Here is a 24,479-nt window from a genome sequence, read left to right on the forward strand (position 1 = left end):
AGTTCATCTAACACACCAGTGAACCGGTCACTGTATTCCTTCATAGTTTCTCCCGGTTTCATCTTGATGCTCTCAAACTTCTGTGTGGCCACCATTATCTTGTTTTCTTTTGTTCTTTCATTTCCTTCAAAGATCTGGATAACCGTGTTCCATGTCTCCTTCGCGGTTTGGCAGTCTCTGATTTTGCAGTATGTGTTTCTGTCCACACTGTTGGAGATCCGGTTTCTAGCATGATTATCCAGGTTGTTTCTTCTCCTATCTTCAGCCGTCCATTCCTTTCTGCCCTTATCAATGAATATCGGTCCTTCGGTCAGAATGGACTCCATTTCATCATCCAAGGTGACTAATTGCAGGTGCATGCGTGCCTTCCAGTTGGCAAAGTCATCACCTTCTAGCATTGGAGGCCTATCCTGATACATGCTTGCTTGAGTATTGAAACTAACTGCTCTGATACCAATTGTTAGGATCTAGGTAGCCGCTAGAGGACCGGGGGTTGGACCGGTTAGCGGTTCTCACTCGAAGGGTGGTGGTTAATCCGGTTAGAGATTAACACCGGGGTTTCAATACTACACAACCTGTCACAAACCCTTGAACTAGGTTCAAGGGCGGAAGAGGTTTGCTTTCAGGTTGAAGCAGCACACTTGTTTGATGGACAAGGCCGGTTTCGGATGATGGAGGTTTGAGAAATCGTGGGTCGGTTTCGGTAATCTGGAAATTCGGTATGGATAGTATAAAGTCGGTTTAGAGCGGTGTAGTTGAGTTAATCGGTTAGACAATGGAGCCGGCAAAAACTAAATGACAAGACAGATTTTATGGATGTTCGGAGATAAAACTCCTACGTCACCCTTCCTCTCGAAACCGCGAGAAGGATATTCACTAAGGAATACAAGTACAATCCGATCGAGACTTATTTCCTGCTCGATAATACTCTTACAATTTACACCGAAATTGTAAAACACACTTTAGCTTTAGCACTTAGGCTTTCTTAGAACAACACAATCTTATCACTTGTAGAATAAATGCTCTTAGAATTTCTCACTTGTCTCACTGTATGTTGCTTGTCCCGCTATGTGTCCCGCATTTACTCTTCTTCAACTGCCCCTTTTATAGGTGAAATATGCCAACGGTCATATTTCACTGCCTTGAATCTGATTGGCTGAGCAGAGGTGCAGTGATTCATTGTTTCAGTGATTCAGACCTGCGGTCGTTTCCTTAGACCTGATGGTCAACCTCAGACCTGGTGTTCTGTCTCAGACCTGGCGGTCTGTTCTTCCGGTTATGTAAGACAAACCTGCCGGGTTTGTCCTTTACTTGATGTAGGCACTGTCTATTGGACAGTTGTCTGTACTTGGAAGATCTTCTTTCTGACTTATCCCGAAGTGGAAAGATCCGGTAGTACTGTCTTCTGCAGCCTACAGTCTTTCCTCAGACTTGCATGGATATGGAAGTGTTCAGTCTGTTCCTTTGGTATCATTCTCAACAGATACCCAAATTGTCTTCTTGTACTGGTCGGCCATTTGTCTTCACCGAATGGCTTTTGGTATGAGTGATATAACCGGACTTCTTCCGGTTATTCCTCTGCCTTGTGGCTGATCGGCTGTTTGATGTTTCCGGTTTTGCTTTGGCCGATCCTTTCTTTGTGCGGTCAAGTTCCAGGTATTCTTGGTCGGTTTACTAGCTTGACCGGTTGGTTTTTTTAGCTGGTTCTTTTGGTTTATCCGGTCCGGTTCCTTGTTCCTTGTTCCTGCATGGAAAGTTTATTTAAGTTAGGTTTATTTGAACCGGTCTGATTTTATCTAACAAAAGTACTAACCGTCCAAACCCTGGTCTGCCAACCCCGATCTAGTTCCTAACAATTGGTATCAGAGCAGTTAGTTTTAATACTTAAGCAACCCGAAGCAAGCAAGCATGACTTTCGAGAAGCCTCCGATGCTAGAAGGTGATGATTTCACCAACTGGAAGATATGCATGCACTTGCACCTAATAACCATGGATGATGAGATGTCGCTCATTCTGTCTGAAGGACCGGTAATAATTGATAAAGATAGAAAGGATTGGACAGCTGAGGATAAGAGGAGAAACAATCTGGACAATCACGCCAGAAAACACATTTTCAACGGTTTGGACATAAACACCTTCTATAAGGTCAGAGATTGCAAAACCTCAAAGGAAGTATGGGAAATGGTGATTCAACTTCATGAGGGAAATGAAAGGACCAGGGAAAACAAGATAATGGTGGCTACCCAGAAGTTTGAAAACATCAAGATGAAGCCAGGAGAAACCATAAGGGAGTACAGTGACCGGTTTATAAATGTGATAAATGAGCTCTCAACTCTTGGAAAGAATTATGATAACAAGGAAACTATCATCAAAGCTTTAAGATCTCTTCCGAGTGCATGGGATATAAAGACGATGGTGATGAGGGAATCAAACTACCTAAGCAAGATGAAGCTACACGATGTATTCGAAGATCTGAAGGCATATGAGTTTGAAATGAGATCTAGGATCGAAGATGAAGCATCAGCCTCAACCGCTATTAAGGCATTAGTCACATCCATGGAACCGGTTTCTCCTGCACCGATCAAAACCGCTAAACAATTCACTGAGAATGCTATGGCAATGTGTTACGACTTGTTTCATAAGATGAGTTTATGGGTTCAAGAATCACGTTCTTGATCAATAAGACCGGTGAAATTCTACAATCAAAGGGCAGCGGAAGGTTTTCGATAGAGAATTTGGGGGGAAGGGATAGAAGAATCAAGGGTGCGAAGAGAAATACTGTTGGTCTATACCAAACAGTCCATAATAATAATAATAGACGAATAGGGGCGAAGTCATATCTTCATCATTCTATTCATGGGTCCTTGGGGAAGAAAGATCAGTCTTATATAGGTGATGTCTTGCCCCAAAATATTCGGTTACAACAATAACTAGAAAATAACAGAATTCAGTTTGTAAAGTAGAAAAAGAAAGCAAAACAAAATAATAATACAACAAAACAGAAATCTGGCCCATGTGCACATTAAGACCGAGACCGGGTGCCGAGGAACGTTGCTGGAATTTATTCTAGGACCGAGGCCTTCATTTTAGACCCTAACACAATGCTTGCACAGAAGTTTGGCAGATTAATGAAGAAAAACCAACCGACAAACAATAACTATAACTACGGTGACAAATCTAATATTAGATGTTATAATTGCAATTGTTTGGGAGACTTCATGTGGGAATGCAGAAAACCAAGACGGGATGACCGGAAACCGGATGATCAGAACCAAAGAAACAACAACTACTCACAAACCGGTGAAGGAAGGGAAGTTCAGAAAGCACTGATAGCCGATGATGGAGGAAGTTTATGGGCTCACAGTGACAGCAATGATGAACTCACCTGTCTCATGGCAAACGAAGAATAGGTATTTGATACTCCTTGTGAAGAATTTACTAAAGATAAGTTATTTAATGCACTAAATGACATGGTAGTAGAGTACAAGAATCTATTAACCTTAATACCAACCCGACTCAAATTTAGAATCGAACTCATAGCACCAACCCGGTCCGAACCTGAAACCAATAGTATTCAACCTGATGAAATCTTAGAAACCGAGGCAGCACCTAAACTATCCTCTAAGACTGAACAGCTCAAGGAGTCAGTTCAAGAGTTGACCGAAGAGGAAGATGCACGAACCAGGTATCGAATAACCGCATGGAAAAGGTCTAGTGAAATGGTGAACCAGTTGTCTAAGTATAAAAGACATTCCAAATGCAAATTTGGTCTTGGATACAAAAACAACAAATCCGTCAACCAGAACCATTCCGACAAGATGAAGCTCACAAAAGACAATATTCCCTTTGTAAGATTTATCAAAAGCTCTTCAACCGACGATGAGGAACAAAGTGACTCAAAACCGGAAGAAGAAATAACCTATGTAAGTCCAACAGACTCCGAAAAATGGCTTCATCCTGAGAGAAGGAAAGCCAACCGCCCAAAAGGTAAACAAACCGATCCACGACCACATAGAATAAACCAAAGGCCACCACAAAATAAGGCACTCTTAGGAAAACAGAAAGATGTCAGACCGAGTACAGGAAAATTAGTTAGAACCATAACCGGGAAAGTTGTCCGACTTATCAAAGTCTGGATACCCAAGGGACTAATCAATTGTGGACCCAAGTAAATGTGGGTACCAAATAGTTGTAAATATATATATTTTGCAGGATATGAAGAAACGGCTAGGAAATTTTGAGTGGTATCTGGACAGCGGTTGCTCCAGACACATGACTGGAAACAACAACCTTCTAACCGACATCAAAATAGAAATCGATGCAATGATTGTTTTCGGTGACAATTCAAGAGGTAGAATTGTGGGCAAGGGTAAGATTGTCCATGGTAATTTAACAATTGATAATGTACTTCTAGTTGAAAATCTACATTTTAACCTGCTAAGTATTAGTCAGATGTGTGATGCTGGATATACTATAGAATTTCTTAGGCATGCATGCTTAGTTAAAAACTCTCAGGGTAGCACACTACTAACCGGAAATAGGTTAGGAAATATATACAAGGTAAACTGGAAAAATGAAGTGGAGCATCTTGTTTGCATGGTAGCTAAAACCGATCAAACCTGGCTATGGCATAAAAGGATAAATCATCTAAACCTCAAAACCTTAAACTATATCCGTGGTAAAAATCTAGTTGAAAGAATTCCTGATATAGTATTTAATAAGGATAAGGTGTGTTCAACATGTCAAATGGGTAAACAAACCAAATCAATCTTTAAGAGTAAAGGACACATTCAGTCTAACCGATGCTTAGATCTCCTTCACATGGATTTATTTGGACCAATTAGGGTCACCAGCCTAGGTGGTATGCTTTACATTATGTTCGTTGTTGATGATTACTCTAGATATACATGGGTAACATTTTTGGCATCTAAACGTGAAACCACATCAAATTTAATTATATTGCTTAAGCGTTTACAAAATGAAAAATCAACACGCATAAATAGCATTAGGAGTGATAGAGGAACCGAATTTACAAATAGTACTCTAAATGCATTTCTTGATGAATCTGGCATTAGACACGAGTTGTCCAGTGCTAGACCTCCTCAACAGCACGTCCTGGCTGAGAGAAGAAACCGAACTCTCAAGGAAGCCACAAGGTCTATGATAGCCGATTTGGGTGTTGCTCAGAAATGTTGGGATGAAGCTATCAATACTGCATATTATACACAAAACCGGTCTTTGATTAACAAATTTCACAACAAAACACCGTATGAAGTGTATTTTGATAGAATTTCTAACATTCGGTATCTTAAAATTTTCGGTTGTAAATGTTACATTCACATTAATGGCAAAAACTACTTATCTGCTTTTGATGCAAAATCCGATATTGGGATCATGCTAGGTTACTCAGCAGTTAGTAAAGCATATAGAGTATATAATACTAGAATTTTAACCGTGGAAGAATCTTTTCATGTTGTATTTGATGAATCGGTTGAAAGTAACACTGCATCATCCTTTAATCTACACAACAGATTGGAAAATAATAATATCCATTCTAATAGTGAAGATGAGGTTCCGGTTTTCAGACGGTTTGTCCATGACCAAATGGGTGTTGTTGAAACCCAGTCGGATCAAGCTGCAACATAGTAGGAAGCTGACACCTTGGTTCAAACTGAGGAAATCGGTCGGTCTGACACTATTGATCTGCCTACCGATATGTCTAGCCTTCATCAAACAAATGGTGATTTGGTAGACACTCCTAAACCGAATCTCAAAAGGAATACAAATCATCCTCCTGAGCTTATTATAGGTGACCCTTCAAAACCCGTCCAAACTAGGCGACAAAAACTAGAGAAATATTTTAATTCCGCTTTCATATCCCAGATTGAGACGAAAAGGGTGGATGAAGCATTGTCGGATACGGATAGGATCTTGGCAATGCAAGAAGAGTTAAACCAGTTTGAGAGTAATTAAGTCTGGTATCTAGTCCCTAGACCGAAAGATCAACCGGTCATAGGAACAAGATGGGTATTCAGAAATAAACTCAATGAAGACGGTTTGGTTACGAGGAACAAAGCTAGATTTGTGGCACAAGGATACAAACAGGAAGAAGGAATTGATTTTGAAAAATCATTTGGTCATGTAACTAGGATTGAAGCCATTAGGATTTTTCTAGCCTTTGCTGCATTCAAAAATTTTAAAGTTTTCCAAATGGATGTTAAAAGTGTATTTTTAAATGGTGATCTACGTGAAGAAGTATACGTTGAACAACCACCCGGTTTTAAAAATGATGACCTACCTAATCATGTATATCGTCTAAATAAAGCACTGTACGGTTTAAAACAAGCTCCTAGAGCTTGGTATGATACATTAACCTCATTTCTGATACATCATGATTTTACCATAGGTTCAGTGGATAAAACCCTATTTAAATTTGAGAAAAAGAGACACATTCTACTTGTTCAAATATATGTGGATGATATCATTTTCGGATCAACCGATCCCAAGCTGTGTGATAAATTCTCAACCTTGATGACTAACAAATTTGAAATGAGTATGATGGGAGAATTAAGCTTCTTCCTAGACCTTCAGGTTAAACAACTCGAAAGAGGAACCTTCATCAGTCAGCCCAAATATATAAAGGAACTTCTAAAGAAATTTGTGATGGATACATGCTCATCTTCCTCCACACCAATGAGTTCATCAATCAAGCTGAATAAGGATGATGACGGTCAGGGAGTAGACCTGACCGCCTATCGTGGAATCATCGGTTCACTTTTATACCTGATAGCAAGTAGACTTGACATACTATTTGCAGTCGGAGTGTGTGGAAGATTCCAGGCTAATCCCAAACAGTCTCATTATACAGCCGCTAAGCGAATCTTGAACTATCTAAAGGGAACCCCTTAAGTCGGTCTGTGGTATCCAAAGGACTCATCTTTTAACCTCACCAGTTATTCTAATGCAGACTATGCAGGATGTAAAGTTGACAGAAAAAATACCAGCGGAACATGCCAATTCTTAGGTGATCGGCTTCTTTCATGGCACAGCAAGAAGCAAATGTCGGTTGCTACATCAATCGCAGAGGCGGAATATCTGGCAGCCGGAAGTTGTTGTACACAACTCCTATGGATTCAACAGCAACTAAATGACTTCGGTATCACCGCCGAAGAGTTTCCGATTTTCTGTGACAACACAAGTGCCATAGCAATCACATACAATCCGGTTCTACACTCTAGAACCAAGCACATCGACATAAGGCATCATTTCATCTGAGAACATGTCATGCAGAAGCACATCCGGTTGGAATATGTATTGACCGATCAAAAAGTAGCCGATATCTTCACAAAGCCTCTGCAGGAAGCTAGGTTTTCATACTTCAGAAACATCCTCGGCTTACCCGATATTAATCAACTCATTTCTTAAGCCTTAACTTCTAAAGGGAAAATCGATCAGACAGACAAAACCGACATTCTTCCTAAAATGTCGGAAACCAAATTTACCATCGTATTTATTGAAGAACCGCTTTTCTTATCAGTTACAGTAAACCGACCAGTTACTTAGTACCTACACTAATTAACTGCATCGGGACCAATGACTAAAACCAACCGGTTTGAATATAATATATTCTGGAATATTTGGCTTTCTAACAAAATTGGAACAACCGTCTGTGTTTAAACGGATCTGTTCTGAAAATATACTTTTTCAAAACAATGCAGTCATGTCTCAAAAGACGTGAAGATATGATATCTCTCACCGTCCAGGCCTATGACTCACACCCTTAGGCTGTAAACATACCTAATTCATGCAAGATGTTTTATCCTACGGTTAATAAACTAAATTACATGCTACCAACTAGATAATACTATTCACCTATATCACCCTCCAACTAATATATAAGTTAGATGAACATCAGACAAATATCCACAATATCAACCCATCATCTCACTAAGACAAAAATGTCTCAGTTCCAAAACATTCTTCAAGTTGATTTTGACTCAACACATGGGACACAACACTATGAGATCTTCAAAATGATTAAATCTCTGGAAAGTATCGGTCTGAAGCCTTTCCTAGATGACAAACATGTCATCTTTCCTGAGACCGTAATCGAATTGTTCCATAATGCTAGAGTCTTTCGCGATACTCCATTCTTTGATACCCTTATCCAATCTAAGGTAAGAGGAACGGTGTTTGACTTCTCCGAGTGGGATTTCGCTCGGTGCTTCGACCTTCCGAAGGAAGGTCTTACTGACCTAAATGTCTCGGCTGAACAGAAAGCCGAGATAACTCTAGAATTTTCTCGCTCCAACTCTCTGGTTGATGACCACGAAGCTCGGTCATCGTTGAGGGCTGAATACCAGCTCCTCAACGACATCATCGGTGGGCCATCCTGGGAAAGGATGTAACCAATACCTACTGCACCACTGTCTTCAACATCATGACCGTCATCACAACTGATACTCCGGTCAATTGGTCTAGGCTGTTGTTTGACATCCTGATCTGGATGATCAATACCCGTCATACCGGCTTCATTCCCCAAATCAGCTCTCTACTTATCGAACTCGGGGTTCCGCTCTGTCCAGGCGAGGGGCTGAACCAATCCCAGATCTTGAGCAGGGATTCCGCTGATTCCTTCTATGAGCGGTTCGAGAAAGCTTGGAAGACGAAGAACATAAACCTCACCTCCTCCGCCCATTAGTCACTCCTTTGGACAACCGGTCATTTTACCTCACGCACCGGTTGTATTTTTATCCTACTCGATTATGCTTCCTTTCGGTTTAATTTATGTTTCTTTCGGTTCAATATAATCCACTTTTCATTAATGAAAATCTAGTAACTTTGAATTCCAACTGCATGGGAAATTACACAAATTTAGTTAGTTCTCAACTAGATTCTCAGCCTCGGTCTCCGTAACCGGTCAAAAATGCCACTTCCCAAGGCGTTTTGAAAACATAAATATTCCCAGCATTAATGAGACAAAAAGGAATATTAACATTAAATGCTCTTATTTTCCCTCCCATTTCAAATCTATTTAAGAAACCTCTCCCTCTCATCCCAACACACTTCAAAAACAACATACCTTAATTCTATATCTCTCTAAGCAAAATCTGAAAAATGTCACATCACACTCTCAGAAACTATATGTGCATCGATTTCGATTCTGTACTCGACATGGAAGACGTGGAAACAAGGGAATTAATCTTTGAATCCCTAGACGAAACCGGACTTCGTGATTTCTTAGAAGAATTCGGACCTCTATTTATTCCAGAGGTACTGGAATTTTTCAATAATGCATATATACTCAACGGTGCCATTGTATCCACCGTGAAAAACAATGTCATCGTTCTCCCTGAGAGCGGACTCGCCGGGATGTTCAACCTTCCAACAGAAGGGTTCTCGGACATTCCTTCAAGGGTGGGCAGGGTAGCTGTTGATTACGCTGAACTGTTCTCCAGATCCGAAACACCGGTGGAAAATCACGGCCTTAACGCCAATCTTGCTCCCCACATCCAACTCCTGCATGAGATCGTTAACCGGTCGATTATCTGCCAATCTCCAAATCAAAACTATTCCAGAAGAGCTTTCGACATGATGACCTATATCGTCAGCTCAACCCCCATCAACTGGGCATCGATCATCTTCAACAAGTTGAAAACCATGGTTGAAACCAAGAAACGGTTCGGCTATGCTCCTCAACTGAGCCGGGTCATTCGGGCCTACATTCCAAATCTTGGACCGGGTACACCGGTGAATCTCTCAAACGTCCTCAACGAGGAAATGGCGGACGACAAAATCTCTAGAATGATTTAGGTTCTAGGACGGTTAATCTTACCCTTGTATTTGTATTTCCAACCGATCTTAATATCGGTTCTATCATTATTATGTCTTCTTCGTTAATCAAATATGAATTTAAATTACAAAGTTCAAATATCGGTTTAAATTCTCAACCGGTTAAAATCACTTACTGCTTCATTAATCACCGGTTAAATCATCACCTCCTTAATCATCGGTTAAAAGATTAACCGCTCTAATAACTTCCCGCCAAAAGAACTCCCGCCAAAAGGTTTTCGCCCAAAGACTTATCGCCAACTCATTTTGGAGGGAAAATTTCCGCCCTTTCTTGATGTGACGGTTCGCGTCGGTTCGTATTCCAGGCCGCTGCCTATAAATACATTCATTCGCCATTTTATTTCCTTCTTCCGCGAATTTGCTTTCTCTCTCTAGCATTCAACTTATCCTTAAGCTCTTAGTCTTTCTAACTTCTGGTCTCTCTAAGCAAAATGGGTCGTGATTTTGTCCTCTTCACCCACATCTTCCAAGTGGATTTCGAAGAAATTCGAACCAACGGATCGACGGAGACAAAACAAGTGTTGAATCTCATATCTGCCTCGGGTCTTGAACATTTTCTTAATGGACCGTTCGTCCCGTATCAAGACGCGGTCACGAAAATTTTCCAAACCGCCATACTCAATGAAGGAACTATATCCGCAACGGTCGGTGGAAAACCGTTTCAAATTACAAAAGAATCGGTTGTTGAAGTTCTCCACTTACCGATAGAAGGGAGTGACTTCTCCGTGGAAACCGACGAGGACGTACTCCTTGCGGTTCGCAGTGATGTAACGGACACTAACCAACCAATAATGGTGTCCGGTAAGAAAGCCGACCTCAAACCAAAATACAGGCCACTTTGCGAGATTCTCTCAAAGTCGGTTCAAGGAAGAGGAGACAACTACGATAGCCTCACACGTTCAAAAATTGAGATGTTGGCCGACTTGGTTAGAGGTATTAAGATAAACTGGGCCAAGGTTGTCTTCTCCAATCTGTGTGAGATGGTAGATCCGTCATCAAAACGGTCTTTGGGATATGTCGTTCCACTCAGCAAGCTGATGCGCCACTCAAATGCCGAAACCGGCCCGGGTGTTATTATTCCTTCAAGCAATATAATAAGATCCACCCACTTTCTGAAAACAGCGGCCAAACCGGGCAGAGTGAAGGTCTCAGCCGGTAAACAATCAAACACTCGTCCTAGGAAATCGCAGCCTAAAAAGAAAAAGGCTCCGGCGGGTGAACAATCCGGAAACAAGGCGGTTCCACACACATCCGGATCGGCTAATATTCAAGACGACAATCCTAATCCGGAGAACTCCGCGTCTAGCTCTAGCCGCACCAATTCTAATAACACAGAGGAGAATCGGTTAGACAAAGGGAAAAGGAAGGCCATCAATGAAGAACAACTGGCCAGAAATGTTAATGATGAAACCGGTTCAGCCAGGCGACCGAAGGTATTTAAAACTGTAGACGACAACGTTCGGTAATTAGGAGAGGGACTTGTCTCCCAAATAATAGAGCTACTTTTCGATCAGGCTCATGTTGTGAGCAATGTCTACTATCAATGGGCTTCGGAACGGTAGGAAGTCGGTTATGCCGACATGTTACCAGCGTATCCCGCTCATCAGAGATATGAAAAACTGGTGGAGATGGAAATGTCGGTGTTTGACCTTACGAAGACTAAGAGCGTTGTCACCGCTCTTAGAAGAGGAAGGATGGTTGAACCGCACGCCCGGTTGATAGAACTACCAGCCACATCCGTCACCTTCGTGAAAAAAATGTCCCTGAAGAGGAGAAAACCCAGCTCGATGCAATGGCACTGGAAATGTTAACGGCTAAGGAACGGGAGCTAACCAATGAAATGACGCGGTTGGAATCGGATCCCTCTCATCAAGAAGCTTCACACTTTTCCAGATCTCATCCTGAAGGTGATGACGGTTACGAATCCAACGACGGTCTGAATTCGAATGAGGCCGAGAATTCCCCTCCTCCACCGGAACCCACGGTCAATAACATTAAAACCGAAACGGATACTCTGCTCACTGATCGGCCTAGGTCTCCACAAACCGACAAAACGCTGGTACATGCTCTAACCGAGGACAAGGTGATGGACTTAATCGAGGAATTTTGTCAAGATGCCATCATGCCGTGGCAAAACAAAATGAAGGAAAGAGCGAAGAAATCCAACCGGTTGATTGAGTCTACCGGTGAAAAACTGAACTCTGCGGTTCAACGGCTTACAGCCGTTGAAGATAACTATGGCCTGACCGACCAACTATTCAGCTCCACGACACAGAGAACTACAAATCTGGAGAACGGTCTTGCTCAAACCGACCAGCGGCTTGGTTTAATGGATCAAAAGCTAATGACTCTTGAAGAGGGTCACAACAATACCGCTCAACAATTGACGACAACGGATCAAAGGATGGCATTTCTTGAAGAGGGTCTGTTCCAATCCGTCAACCAGGCCGATTCAATACTTGAAAGAATGGCAGCGCTTGAAAAAAAGTATGCCCAGACCCAAGCCGAGCTAAAAGCGGTATCTGAACAACTGGCAGAAATGATCGCGGCCAAGCTAGCGGCCGACAAAGCGCTTGAGAAAGCAAACGAGATCGCGGCTCAAAAGATCCAAGAAGCGGAAGATGAGAAAATACGGCTTCAGAAGGAAAGGGAACAGGCGGATGCAGACCTGGCCGAACATTTTCAGGTGATAGAAGATGCCGCACCGGAGTAGGTGAACGAAGGGGGGGTCTCTACTACTAGTTCAGTGTTCTGACGTCACTTTTTGTCTGCTCAACTGAGAGTCTAGGGATTTGGCACAGTAGGATGGGGCATCCTTCAGACAGTGTACTGCAGCATTTACCTGGTGTTAGTGTTACTTGTCGTTCTCCTAGTGTTAGCCCTTGTGATATTTGTCATGAGGCTAAACAGTCTAGGAGGGTTATTTATGAAAGTGATTCATATTCTATGAGTATTTTTGATTTAGTATACTGTGACCTTTGAGGTCCTTATGATGTTCCCTCCTCTAATGGAGCACGCTATTTTCTTACTTTGGTTGATGATTTTAGTCGAGATGTGTGGGTAGTTCTTTTATCTGCTAAAACTGAACTTTTCACTGTCTTTATCAAGTTTATTGCTATGGTCAAAAGACAATTTGGAGTTGATATTAGACATGTAAGAACTGACAATGGAACATAATTTAATTGTTTGAAATCTTATTTTTCTGAGGCTGGTGTATTATTTCAAACTTCTTATGTGCATAGTCCTCAACAAAATGGTAGAGTAGAGAGGAAACATTGACATATCCTGAACGTTGCACGGATTGTCATGTTCCAAAGTTCTATTCCTATTGAGTATTTGGGGGAATGTGTTCTTATTACATTATACTTGATAAATAGGACTCCTTCTCGTATTTTGGGTTTTCGTACTCCTTATAAGGTGTTATATGGTACCGCTCCCACTCTACCTAACTTGCGTATTTTTTATTGCCTCTATTATGCCTTAAATTTACACTCTCTTCATGACAAGTTTTCTAGTAGTAGTTATAAGTGTGTGTTTTTGTGTTATTCCCTTGATAAGAAGGGGTGGAGGTTATTGGATTTGGAAACTAAGGAAATTTTAGTGTCTCGTGATGTTGTTTTCTATGAGAATAAGTTTCCTTTTGCCCTTGTGGATTGTCCTGTCTCTGTTCCTCCCATTAGTGTTGTGGAGGAGGCACCAGACTAGGTTTTGGTAGGGAAGTTCATGGTGTCTGATGATCTAGAGAGGGCTTTGGGCAAAGAGGCTGGTGTGCAGAATTCGTTGAAGGAGACTAATGTGAAGGGCTCTACTGAGGAGTCTGGTTCTGATGAGCCAGAGAGGGATTTGGGCGAAGAGGCTGGTGCGCAGGATTCGGTGAAGGAGACTAATGCGTAGGGATCTGCTGAGAATCCTGGTTCGCTGGTTATGCAGCAGGCGAGCGAGTCTAGCGTTGAACAACCGCAGTCGAGCGTCAAGCAGCCATAGTTGGGCAGAGGTATGAGGACTCAAACTCCTTCTTCTTGGCTCCGACCCTTCCTCAAGTACTCGGTATCCTCTTGCACATCATTTGAGTTATAATTTATTCTATGTGAGACATTAGAATTTTTTGGCGTTGAACCTAAATCTTAAAGACAGTCCTCTCGTGATCTTGGATTGTGCGCAACCATGTAGAGTGAGATACGAGCCTTGGAAGATAATGGAACATGGAGTTTGGAGGATTTACCTCAAGGGAAGAAGGCATTGGGCAGTCATTGGGTCTACAAGATCAAGCACAATTCTTATGGGTCAATTGAGCGCTTGAAGGCACGTCTGGTTATATTTGGCAACCATCAGCTTGAGGGGATTGACTACTCTAAGACCTTTGCTTCAGTTGTCAAAATGAGTATTGTTCGTGCCTTCATTGCAATTCCTGCTGGTCGAGCCTTCCTTTCAATTATTGATGTTCAGGGTTGGCACTTGCACCAGATGAATGTGAATAATGTCTTTCTCCATGGTGATCTGACAAAGGAAATATACATGCGCCTACCACTAAGTTTTGAGTTCGGTCATACCAACAAAGTGTGTCGCCTGCGTAAGTCTCTCTATGGACTGAAACAGGCGCCTCGTTGTTGGTTTGCCAAACTGACAATTGCATTGCTTTCTTATGGTTTTATTTAGTCTCGTTCGGATCATTCTCTATTTTCCTTTGTGAGTAGTAATGTTGTCTTACATGTCTTGATATATGTGGATGACATGATAGTATTATGGAGTGATTTGGGGACACTAGAGTCCTTCAATCAATATTTATCATTATATGAAGGACTTGGGGGATCTGAAGTACTTTCTGGGGGTTGAGGTTGCCAGGAGTGCTGAGGGCATTTCTTTGTGTCAACGGAAATATGTTCTAGATATTATTTCCGAGTGTGGTTTTCTAGGTGCTAAGCCTGCTGGTTTTCCTATGGAGCAGAATCATAAGTTGGGGGAGCTAGTGAGTGCGCAAATAGAGGATCCGGAGAGCTATCGACGGTTGATGGGGAGATTGATATATTTATCTTTCACAAGACCTGATATAGCTTACTCTGTACATATATTATCTTAGTTTATGCATGACCCATTACAGGATCTCTATCAGGCAGCATTACGTGTAGTGAGATATCTGAAGAATTCCCCAGGACAGGGTATACTCTTGAGGAGTGATTGTGATCTTCGGTTATCTAGATGGTGCGATTTGGACTGGGCATTTGTCCCAAGTCTCGCAGATCGGTTACTGGGTGGTTGGTGTTTTTGGCTCTTCTCTCGTGTCCTAGAAGTCCAAGAAACAACCAACTGTGGCCTTATCTTCCGCTGAGTCTAAATATCGATCTTTAGCAGCTTTGATTTGTGAGTTGAAGTGGCTACAAGGGGTCATGGTGTTCCTTGGAGTACCTCAATCGGGTATGCATGTGTACTAAGATAACCAATCAGCTCTTCATATAGCTCAGAATCTAGTATTTCATGAGCGTAGCAAGCACGTTGAAGTGGATTTACATTTCTTACGGGATCATATCCAAGATGGGACTATTAATTGTTGCTTCCCATGTTCCCACAACTTCTCAATTGGCTGATATTCTCATTAAGCCTATTGGAAAACAATTATTCGACCATTTTAGATCCAAGTTGGGCATTTGTGATTTGCATGCTCCAACTTGAGGAGGGGTGTTAGACTATGATATTTTATTATTATAAATGGGCCGGAGATACGACCCATTAGGTTATAGAATGTTCATTTATATATATACTCTACACAAACCCTATTCAGGGTTATGAATGAAATTACATTTTGATAAAATCTGAAATTATTTTAATTGCAAGAAATAAACATTTGAAGCAAGATCTTGGAATTCTAGAAACTAGTTAATTGGTGAAACCACATAACCAAAAAACAAGACCTATAAGAAGAAACTTCTAACAAAAAAGTTCAGAATTTGTTTATATATAATTATACTTTAATGGTTAATGAATTTTCAAATCACAACATACTACTTCTATTCAAAATTTGTAGCGTTCAATTAAATATATGGTTTATATATATATATATATATATATATATATATATATATATATATATATATATATATAATTTTAGAGCTCGATCTTTTTTTTAATTTAAGATGAAGTGGTTTATTTTAAATTATCAGTCATAAAATATATTCATACACAATATTATAAATATAAATCAACAATTTTAAGTAATTTAATTGTGAAAATATTTAAATACACACAATATATCAATGTTTGAATCACGTCAAAGTATCGGTAGTTAAATATGTGAGTAAGAGTCGATTGATAAAAAAACATCGGTGGTTAAATTAACTAATTAGCGTGCTTTGGGAATAGTAAAAAATCATATTTAATCGAAAAATGATGTTATTTAAAACCATTTTAAGTAATTATAATAAAATTTCACTGGTGGACCCTTTTAACTTTTTCAAAGATATTAATATATTTAAGTAAAAAAATGGTCAATTTTTAAGAATAAAAGTTATTATTATATAAATTAGATAGGGTAGTAGTGGTGGTGTTGGAAAAATATAATATTGTAGTTAAAATGTAATTTTTTTATTTGTGTTTAGATGCATGTTTTGTGACTTTTAAAGTTTGTCTGCATTAAGAGTTGGAGGTAAGACATGATAGTAAGAAAAATTAGTATTTAGGATACAATTTGTATCTTTTTATTGTTGCCCAAAGTGAGGGTAAGATATTTGTAATGATGAAATAGTTTAGTGCAAAATGCTAGAAATACAAGATATTAGTAATGAGATATCGATTGATGTTGAACGTGGAACAAAAGATAATATTAGTTAAATATCTGAATAAGATGGTTTTATTGGTCGAAGTAAGAAAAAGAGTGAAGATAACGAAGGACAATCCTACACGTTCTTTAGTGTATGCGATAGTTTTAGTTTGTATTATGCCAGATATTGGCTACTAATAGGAAGATTCATGTTCAACCTTAAAAGAACACATGAGAGGTAATGAACTCTAGATGTGTTTCTAACTCTACTAAATTTGGTTTTATTTATGGTATAGTTAAGATCACTTACCCATTGTGTTTAATTGACTTTGTTGATAGTGATTTTACATTGTACTTGAACAAAAGAAGTACCACTATATATTTGTTTATACTTGGTGGTTGTACAAATCTATTGGATATTTGTCTATCATAGAATTCGAATATGGTGGATCTTTTTTGTTCTATATATCTATGTAAGAATCAAATGCATCATTAGATATCAATAGAGATCAAGCACATTCACATCAAATTTTTGTGAGGAATTTGATTGAAAAAACATATTGTTCAAGTCAAGAAGGTTGCATCCTTGATGAAAGCAAATAATTTGTTGACCAATATGATGCCTAAGATCAAGCATGGATCATGGTAGCTCAAATAAAATCGTGTAGAGAAATGCACAAAGTCAAAAGAAAACACACATCATTAACTTACCTATTTTTCGAATCTCATAAAAAGCGTGAGATGAGAATCCTAAAATAACGGGCTCAATCCTGTAATTTATTTCTTTAACAAATTTTGACTTTATGAGAGTCTCTACTTGGTTTGTTACAATAGAAAGCGAGAAATATAAAATATAGCGTTTTATAGAAAACACAAGTAAAAGAGATTAATTTTTTAGTTCGATATTTGATCACACTAGAAAAAATATCTAAATATGTTAATATTTTAAATTAGTCCTCCTCCAATAAATGAACATTTTAAATTAGCCATTGATCCCTTTTTATTTTCACCTAAACTCTTTGACTAAAAACAAAAATTTTCCCAGGTTATTTTTCCTATCATAATCCCTGTTATCAAAATATCTTTGTTGATTAGCTATTTAGATATATAGTTCTATATTTCAACGATATGATTTCTATAAGCATAAAAAAAGTGAATTTAGAAATCAACTGTAGTAGTTTTTCTATTGAATATCTTCCTTAAAATATAGTTGTTATTTATCTTTACTAAAATGTAAATTCTTTATTCTGACCGTGTTAAAGAACTGGAATAGAATTCAATCTACATTCTACATGATGGATATTAAGTGTTCTTTATATTGACTGTGACAATGTTTTTACTAGACATCAATACCTTTTAGATTGAACATCTGCAGGTAGAGTTTTTAAAATTTAAATCTAATAAAACATATAAAATTATTTTTTTCCACATTTTGAATATGGTTCAATTAGTAGCGCATTTACATATTTCATGTATGGCTTATTCACTTGTTTCATGATGATCACTGCACACCAGATGTTGTGGAGCTAATACCTCAACAACCAGACATAAGGAGACGTCAAATATATTTTAGTGTAATCAAAATTTTCCTCTAGAGAAATCATCTAATGTTGTGTTTGATTGATGTGTACTTTTGTATTTCTTTTTCACATTCTCTACGATAAAATTCAGAGGATGAAATGTAGATGTTGATTTACTTGTCCTTATCGTTTTAAGTCTGTCATATATACCTGATTTAATACACATATTTCTCACAGATGAATAGCCAGGTTCATAAATGAATGAACATTGAATGAACTTGTAAAAAATTAATATACAATTACTAAATAATATATATATATATATCTAAATATTAGAAATAATTCCAACATATACTCTTGGATAATGTCCTAGTCTCGGATGATCTGAATATGCAATGTAGTTGGCAGAAGAAACTGAGGCAAACATAAGGATGCAGAAAAGTCTGCATTTCAGTTCATTCAATGATGAAAGTTGATTGACGTTTAATTGATTGAAGGAAAAAAAGTGAACAAAAAATGCTAAATTTACTTTTTTTTTAAAGAATTGCGGATGCGAGGACGACTTGTCAATCAAGATGAGATTTTCATTATGTTCTAGTAGAGTAAGATTTCAATGCAATTGTCGAAAGAGGTTTGTCGACATGATTCGTGAATACAAAAAAGAATGTTAAATTGACTTCTTTTAAAAAGAATTGCGGATGCGAGGACGATTTGTCAATCAAGATGAGATTTTCATTATGTTCTAGTAGGGTAAGATTTCAATGTAATTGTCGAAAGAGGTTTGTCGACATGATTTGTGAATACAAAAAAGAATGTTAAATTGGTTTTCTTTGAAAAAAAATAGAAAAACTAAAACTACAAAGGTTGAAAGATGACCGCTAATAAAGAAGATCCATTATGATTGTTGTGTATGGACTAACAACGATTGAACTATCTATATCAGATAGTTAGAAAAAAATGGAACTTGCTGAATTGAGTTTTTTCTACTGTATAAATTAGACGGCTAAAAAAAATAAATATGCTGAATTGGACTTGCGGAAGACAATGGTTGCATTATTTTAGTTTGATGTTTATTGACTTATTTTTTTAAGTTGAAACTTTGTTTCTACTACGTTTCTATTTAAAAGAAAGATGTAAAATTAATAATAACAGTATATTTTTAATTATGCACAATAAATAGTTATAAATAAGACAGTTATAAATAAGTTATGCACAATAAGAGCATATGCAACGCATGACCTGTGCCCGCATCGGACAGCGTGTAAAAGAATAGGTCATTGTTTTTTTTTAATTTTATGCGTTGCATGTAAAAGCAAAAGGAAGGCAGCGCCCTCTATGCCGGACATGTCCAACTCTGATTTTTTTAATTATTATATAATATAATATACTCTATAATATAGAAATATTAGTTATATATTTAATTAATAAATATATATTTTAAATAAATTAATATATTTTTTTTATTAACATTATAATATACATGGCCCCTATTTTTTCCTATTTTTAAGTGCCTCAATTTCTCAAATTTTCCTATAATATAGGAATATTAGTTATATATTTAATTATAAAAATGTTTTTAATATTATAATATATTTTAAATTATAAAAATATTTTATATTTTATTATAATATAAAAATATTAGTTATATATTCTCAAATTTTTCAATAATATAAGAAAATTAGTTATATATTTTCAAATTTATTCTTGTATGTTTTTAATATTATAATATATTTTAAATTATAAAAATATTTTATATTTTAATTTATTTAATATTAGTTATATATATATTTAATTAATAAATATATTTTTTAAATAAATTAATATTTTTTCTATTAATTATATTAACATGTTTTATTATTTTTAAAAATTTAATTTTATAATAATTTTAAAAAAGTAATTTTATAATAATTAAAATAGTATCAAATAAAAATAATATTTTAATTATTTAGAGAAAAGGGCTGGCGGAAGCATTGGAGTGTTTTGAACAAGTACAACATGTGCCCGCTTTCAGTTGAGGTGGAAGATTGATTTGACATAATAAATGGGTAAAAGTCTTGTGCGCTGGACATGCTCTAAGTTTCCTGACACTAAAATAAACTGGCGTGTAGACGTAATCCATGTTAGCAGTTCTATTTTTAATTATGCATAATAAATAGTTATAAATAAGACAGTTAACCAAAATATGGAATAGTTAATTAATTGAGAATAAATAATTATTTATATGGAAGTAAATAATTATTAATAAGAAGTTAATTATGGCAGCTGATGGATATATAAAGAATAGATCATGATCTACGAGGGAATAAGACATTTTTACAGAAACCTTTTAAGGTCAACTTCTCTCTATATCTTCTCTCTCCTATCTTTTTCTTACTTAATTGTTAATTTCTTACCCACTCACCTAATACTCTCAATTGCATATTGCAATTGTGAATCTCATTCTCATCCTCTATTATATTGTATTCTCCACCTTACATATATGTATCTCTCACTTATAACTAGATTATCAGTTTAAATCTACTTTAAGCTATATCATTGGTATCAGAGTAACGTTCTTGGAAATATGGTGGAAACACGTATCAACGGGGAGTTGATTGAAATCCGCATTTGTAATCAAGTACAAAACGAATGACTATTGGCTTAAGAGACCCATTTTGAAAGGTTGGAAGCTATGATGACTTTAATGAGCGATGCGATTAACCGACTAAGTACAACAACTGGGAATAATTAAGAACCACAAGATTAAGGTCAAAATCTATGAGATGATAATCATCGTGATCGTAGACGAGGCGAAGATGTTAGGTATTGGGAAGTTTATAACGAGGAAAGGTATCAACCTCCAATTAGAGTATCGAAGATATATTTTCCAAAGTTTAACGACGAAAAAGTGGATGATTGAATTTACAGAGTCGAGATGTTTTTTCAAATAGACCGAACATCAGAAGAATCTTGACACAATATTTTCTTTCTTAGTTTTTAAGAGATTAAAAAATCACCCCAAAAGATACAAAAACTAATTAGATTTCAAGAGTCTAAACAAGAAGTTCAATCAACATTACAATAGATCTATAATTTTATAGAATTAACAACTCCATAAAAAAGAATAAATGATAGAGTCACATTAAGATACTTTACCAATCTAAGAGCGGCTTCCCAATGAGACAATAAAGGATTATGCATGCGTATTGACTTAGTTGTTGTTCGTAAAAGAAATGTATAAAAATCGGCACCTGAAACAGTTTCCACGATCGAATTTAAGGTAATGAAGGAAACTCTTTAGTATGTGATGGAGTAACTCGTGCTAATCACGAGTTCTTTAGTTAATTAACAAATTCCCTCCACTTCCTAAAACATACTTTCTTCTTCCCAATTTCCTACCAAGCCTATCTCATTTATGTTCACCCCTATCAATTATAATCCTACTAATCCTCGAACTCAATAGGAAGTCTCCTACAACAAAGACTCCGAAGAAGATTTCATTTAGATCACACAGGCACAACAAAAGACTCATGAGGATGAACACAACCCCATGGGACCACATGGGAAACCCATTCTAATGGCTGATCGACTACCCTCCAATGAATATGAACGCCAAATGGCTCAAGATTGGTCCATGTAGACAAAAATGCAATCCCAACTGAACAAGATGTCTAAAGGAAAAGATCATTGACGAACATTACGACTAGAAAGACGCCAATAAAAACGGCCGAAAGAGTAATTAGTCCACTAGATGATAAAGTACCCACCGTATCCAAATACAATGGAAAAAGCGATCCATCCGTCTTTTTAAGATGTACACATCTGCAATAACTATATTATGACTCGGAGAGACAAAGGTTCTTCACCTATTTCCTCAATACCTTGATGACGCCCTTGACGCTGATATCACCAATAAAAAGTAAACATTTTCCAACCATTGAGGATCTGGCTATAATGTTTAATGAACACTTTTCCATGCACCTTAATTTGTAATGACTAAAGAAAAGGCATAAAAACAACAAGTAAGGGGAAACTGTGAAATTCCTAGTCTTCATGGAAAGGTAAAAAGTCGTTGCTGAAGAAATTGATTACCTCCCGAGTGAACATCGACAAATCGACATGATTCTTGAAAGCGTTAATGACCGATATAATGTAGAATTCGTTGTTAAAACTTTCCAGAACATGAAAAGCTATTAAAAATGCGCAATAATATCGATGACACCATCGAGAAAGAAAGAAAGGAGGAAAATTAGTTAAAGCTTATCAACCTCCACGTCGCTTCCCGAAGAAGGATAAGACTGAAGTGTAGTATGTGACAATTGCCTATCTGAAACGTCCTACTCCAATGACGAGCCTTAAGATGCCTCCACGGGCAAATACAAGTACATCAACCCCTACAAAACCTATGATTCTAATGGTATCTGGACCACCTAGAGTCTTTCATGACCTATGCATGCCTTTGAAGGTCATGAAAATTCTTCAAGAGAATAATCTAATCAAACCCCTTACTAAAAGAACAAACAAACAATTCTTGTAAAAATATGAAATTGATTGGTGTTATTATCACCAGATAAAGGACATGCTAATAATAGTTGTAGCACCCTCAAACATCTCTTTCAGGATTTGATCGATAAGAACGTTATTGTCAAGCTCAAAATAGCAAGGAATCCTTTATCGATCATCAAGTCAACGTGATCATAACCAATAAAGTGACACTAGACACTAATGCGTTGTTGGATCTAATCCATGATGTTAATCTGGAAGTCAATATGATTGACCCCTAGTCCAAGAAAAAGTCTAAAACTCATCCCAGTAAGACTTCAAAATGGTAGGTGAAAGACGAGTCGAAAACAACCGCTCAAGTTCATACCCCAATAGATATTGCAGTAACTCGTCGTGGAACAGATTTTCAACTGAGGTTGGCTGTCTCAAATTCACCATCCATGTGGTTGACAGACCCCTCCGAGTTGACTTTTGTGTCATCAACATGTAGCCCTCCTACAATCGTATTCTAGGAAAACCATGGTTGTACCAAGAAAAGGCTCTACAATCTATGGATCATAAAACTAAGATTCATAGTTAACGAAAAGTCATCACAGGCAATGATAACACGGATGATGCTGCTATCATTGGGTCACTCACATTGACCTCCTGGAGGTTGAATTAAGCAGATCCAAGATATGTTCAATCATTCGAGAAGGTAAAAACTCATCAAACAATCTCAACATTAGTATATTTAGCCTCTCCTCTATTAAAATGATGTGCAAAATAAGATATTTCTTTTCAATGGGCTTAGGCCCGAATGCCACCGACATACCTTCATTTTCCCGATTGTTCTATGATTTGGACCACTTCGGTTTAGGATATGTTTCTACAATGTTCGAGGAAATCTAGAAAAATAAAATATCCAAACAACGCATACTCATGCCTCCAACCTTGAATGGGAAGTTCATCAGTGAAGGACAAAGCATATTATGCTTCAACTTCCCAAAACCCTTTACCAACCAGAGTTGTAGAGTTATTTTCTAGGTCTCAAAATCTTTTCTGATTGTTCCTATAATCCTAACTATTCTATTTGCGTTATTAGCAAAAGTGCAGAATATTGGTAGGACTCCCTGAAAAACTTGACTCAGAATTCCACGATAGTTGATCCGATTTAGGAAATCATCCCCATATCCTACATGGAACCGATGCCCCCCTAATCCATTGATTCTTTAATTGATGAAAGAAAAATTCCCCACCCTCTCATGTGTAAATAGGTGTTTAGTAATGCATATTATAAGGAACTTTCGAATCATAGTATTGTTAGATCATCTCTTCGTACATGTAATGAACTCTTTAATGTCACAAAAGAATAAAATTTTAAATGTATGAGTAAAACGATCTTACCTTTTACTCTTTTCTAAACTTTAGAACAAAAAAATTCATAGAAAACTAGGACGGAATTGTCTCTTCTGCTGAAAAGATAGTTGAAATAAATCTAATCACAACCAACGATTCTCATATCATATTTATCAGCCAAAGTTTAAGCTCAAAAAAATGACTTGAACTATTCGAGTTTTTAAAAGCCAACAAAGACGTTTTTTCCTAGTCTTATAAGGACATGCCAAACATCGATCCAAAGATCACACGATATCATATCCACTTTATCCAGACTCTAAGCTAATAAAGAAAAAGTTCTAACGGATGAAAGATGATACTGTGACTAAGATAAAGGAAGAAGTCCAAAAGTAACTCGAAGTTGGATTTCTCAAGGTAGTGCATTATCCTACATGGATAGCCAATGTAGTCCATATTCTAAAGAAAGATGAGAAAATACGTGTAATTGTGGATTATCGGGGGATCTAAATAAGGCCAGCCCTAAAGATCACTTCCCA

The sequence above is a fragment of the Impatiens glandulifera genome, chromosome 3, assembly GCF_907164915.1.
Source record: "Impatiens glandulifera chromosome 3, dImpGla2.1, whole genome shotgun sequence".
Lineage (NCBI taxonomy): Eukaryota > Viridiplantae > Streptophyta > Magnoliopsida > Ericales > Balsaminaceae > Impatiens > Impatiens glandulifera.